The sequence below is a fragment of the Marmota marmota genome, unplaced genomic scaffold (genome assembly GCF_001458135.2).
Source record: "Marmota marmota marmota unplaced genomic scaffold, marMar, whole genome shotgun sequence".
NCBI classification, from domain to species: Eukaryota; Metazoa; Chordata; class Mammalia; order Rodentia; family Sciuridae; genus Marmota; species Marmota marmota.
This window is the reverse complement of record NW_026000142.1, coordinates 7,630,638-7,634,394: the sequence shown is the minus strand read 5'-3', so window position 1 is coordinate 7,634,394 and position 3,757 is coordinate 7,630,638. Positions and strand designations below refer to the sequence as shown.

The 3,757-nt window shown below is 35.5% G+C and overlaps 1 non-coding gene across 1 annotated transcript; it reads right to left on the bottom strand.

Moving 5' to 3' along the window:
* Positions 1-961: 961 nt before the first annotated feature.
* Positions 962-1,065, bottom strand: LOC125611411. The gene has a single exon (XR_007341609.1). It is a non-coding gene; the product is annotated as a small nucleolar RNA U13 (small nucleolar RNA).
* Positions 1,066-3,757: the final 2,692 nt, after the last annotated feature.

Below are 3,757 nucleotides of genomic sequence, written 5' to 3'. Positions count from 1 at the left end.
CCTTCGTTCCTCTTTTCTATAAAATCTCAAAGTTTTAGTCCCTTAAGAATAGATCTTTGCTCACTGTACCCTTATCTGTTCTTCCCAGCATGGTATGATGATTAAAGTTCTTTTCCTGCCCTTCACCACTGCTCATCTCTATGATTGGCATATTGGGATGAGTGACTGACTGTACCTGGTCTTTTGGAATCCCACACAGCTGGGGACCTCTCCCAAGGACTCTGGTAACAAGGAGAGGTACTTAAAAGTTCTCTGTTACTATTTCCCCAGTTGTAAGACAAGTAGACTTCATTTTCTTGAGTTAATGAAGCTCCATAATAAGGATACCTTGGCAGTGCAGGAGAAATATTCTCAGCAGTAGTGCAATCAAGATTTAGGAAGACCCGGAACTTTGTTCATGCTTGTGAATCAGTAATTCATATTGTCTATCAAAAGCTCTGTTGGAACTGGGCGTGGTGGCACACACCTATAAAACCAGTGGCTCAGGAGACTGAGACAGGAGATTCACAAGTTCAAAGCCAGCCTCAGCAAAAGGGAGGTGCTAAGCAACTCAGTGAGATACTGTCTCTAAACAAAATTCAGAAAAGGGCTGAGGATATAGCTTAGTGGTTGAACGCCCTTCAGTTCAATCCCTGGTACCCCACCAAATAAACCAAAAAATTTCTGCCCTGTTGGCTCTGCCCTGATTCAGCTCCTCCCTGCCTCCTTGCCACTTGTCCTGCCTGCTTTCTTTGGGACTTTCATTCCTCAGATTTACTTACTGTATTCTTACAGGATGTGTGCTTGGTGGATTGTTCGTTTTAATTGCTAATCTTGGTAGCTCATATAGAGTGTACTAATCAAGAAGGTAGCCCTCCTTCCCAGCTGGTAAGGAATTGTGATCTGGTTTGAGTATTTGACCTGTTCTCTTCTATAGACCATTTGTGTTAGATTGACTCCTCTGCCCCCTGTCTCAAGTTCATGTCAGAGGGATAATGTGTCAATTTTGTAAAAAGTTTTGAGGGAGCCACATTTTACACACTATCATGCAAACCCAAGTATCACACTTAGGAATCACAAAAGGATCAACTTTTGTCTTTTAAAGACAGTCAAACATCCATTTTTATAAGCTAAAATGCTTATTTATACAAAAGGATAGTCATTAAACTAAAAGGACATGTTATGATTTGAATATTGTTCCCACCAATGGAGAATTAGGTCTGAATCATAATTATAGATTCCTCTAAATTTCTTCTGTTTTAATTTCATATTTTTTAACTATTGGGTTGTTTCATGACTGGAATTTATTCAGAAAGGAAACAGAGGCTAGGTCCATGATTCCTGACTCTATGAATTCAACAAGTTTATTTAGATCCATTTCACTATTTTGGATGGCCACTCAGAATGATTTTTGGCCACTTTGTAGGTCAACCCAATTATATTGCAGAGCTAGTCCAATAATCATTTGTAGATAAGAGGAAAATGACTGGACTCAAGCAACAGTGACAGATCAGATGGACTTGCCCTTACTATAACACTGTTGATCCTATTGGAACAGGAAGTTGAATTCTCTTACATTATTTAAATAGCTGAAGAACCTCAATTGTTGCATATTCATAAATTTATAGGTGACAAGCAGAAAAAAGGAATTATAAGGTTAAGTCAATTTAAGATTAAGTTAAATTTTAAATTTACAGCTAAAAATTTACAATTTAGAGTTATCAGTTATATTCTACCCTGACTCTCCATTCATATACTGCTGTCCTCATCCCTAATACCTCAGAATGTGTGACCTTATTTGAAGGTAGGAACTTTATAAGTGAAATAAAGTTAAAATAAGTTCTTTAGGATAGGCTCTAATCCAATATGACTGGTGTCCTTACTTAAAAAGAAGAAATTTGAACACAGAGACATGCATAAAGGGAAAACTCTGTGAAGAGTCATAGAGAAAAGACTCAGGTAGGGAGGCCTGGAGCTCCTCATCCCACACTATCCTAAGAAGGAACCAACTCTGTAAACACTTTCATTTTGGCATTCTACCTTCAGCACTGTGATATAATACATTTCTTTTATTTAGGTGACCCAGTTTGTGGTACTTTGTTATAGCAGCCCTAGCAAACTAATACACAAAATATCCCTGATTTTACAATCATTGGCATCTACTAAATTGTTTTAAAAGTTGAAACTATAATATATCTCTATGCTTCCCCCTTTGGAATCAGAATTGCAATCTATTTCTTTTGAAGCAAGTTTAGCGTCAAATACAAAGGGCCAGGTTCAGTTCTCACTCTAGGCATTCAAAATTATAACTGAACTTTGGGGATATCAGTGTCGTTTAGGATTTTTTTTCCAACCACCTTTGCTTAATTATAAACCTTACTAGTGGTGACTAACATTTCCTGCATGTCTCAAATTCAATTTATCCAAAAGGACAAGTAAGTGGTTGAAAAAATCAGCAGAGTAGAGGAAATTTGTACTTGTTAAAATTTAATACCTATTATTCTTTACCAAACCATCTAAATTTCCTGATGCCAGTCTCAATCATTGAGTATTTGGTCAGAAGAGCATATCATGACCAATCACTCTGTGTAATTACTTACCACTGATTATGAATATAGCAGGTAATCAGACTTTCATAGACCACTTCTCAGTAGAATTCAATTCACTATAAAGACAGCTAAGATTTGGCCAAATGAGGCTTTCCCGAAAATTTATAATCTTTATAATTGAGTTATTAAAGAGATAAATGAAACTCAAAAATTTTTGATTTTTCAAGTCTTCTGACAACTTTATTCAACATCAAAAATTTGAGTCTTGAATGAAGAAATAATCAGGATGGTTATAGACATAACAATATACTTTAAAAATGTGATATATCATTTATAGTATTATTCTATGTTCTATTTAAGTTCCAAATTGTTTAACAACAAAATCTTGATTCTGTTAGTTAAATACAAATTGAAACTAACTGATCCAATCTGCTAGCACTTTTAAATACTTCCCATTTACAAATGAGTCTTTTGGTTAAAACTACTGTTCTTTCTTGATATTTCAGACTGTAAAATGGATCTTAAATCAAAGTATGCTATAACACTAAAACTTAGAAAACAAAATGTGTATGCATTTTGTATGCTAAGTAATTTTCTCACTGCCAAAACTATTTTGATGACATATGACTGTCTTAGTCTATTTCCTGTTACTATAATAAACTACCTGAGGCTAGTAACTCATGAAGATGTTTATTTAACTCACTGTTTTGGAGGCTAGAAAAATAGCATGTATTAGTTAGTTGAGGGGCCCCAGTGCTGTATTACTTCAAGTGTATGGCATTATACTTGTGAGAGAATGTGGCAGAGGACAATATGAAGAAGGCAGGGAGCTAGCACATGGGGAATGACCACTCTTGAGACCTCTCACTGTATCCTGCCACCTCAACACTGCTATATTGAGGACCAAGCCTAAACACATGAACTTTTGGTAGACAAACCACGTCCAAACCATAATAATGACCAAATAAATTCGATAAACATTACTTCAACTGTATGCCTCCTTTTCCCAATCGGTAAAATTAATAAATTTGGTTATATGAATTATAAGGGTAATTCTATCTCTGAGGATTAGAAAGGAAGGGAAGAGGGAAAGGAAGGAAAAACAGAAAAGAAAAAATAAAGCAGAAGGAGATAACATTTTTCCCCCTCATTGTCTAAACTAGGTTTTATTTGATGTTAGAGATTATTATGTAAAACAAGAAAATGACATTCACGTGAATACCAGTGTT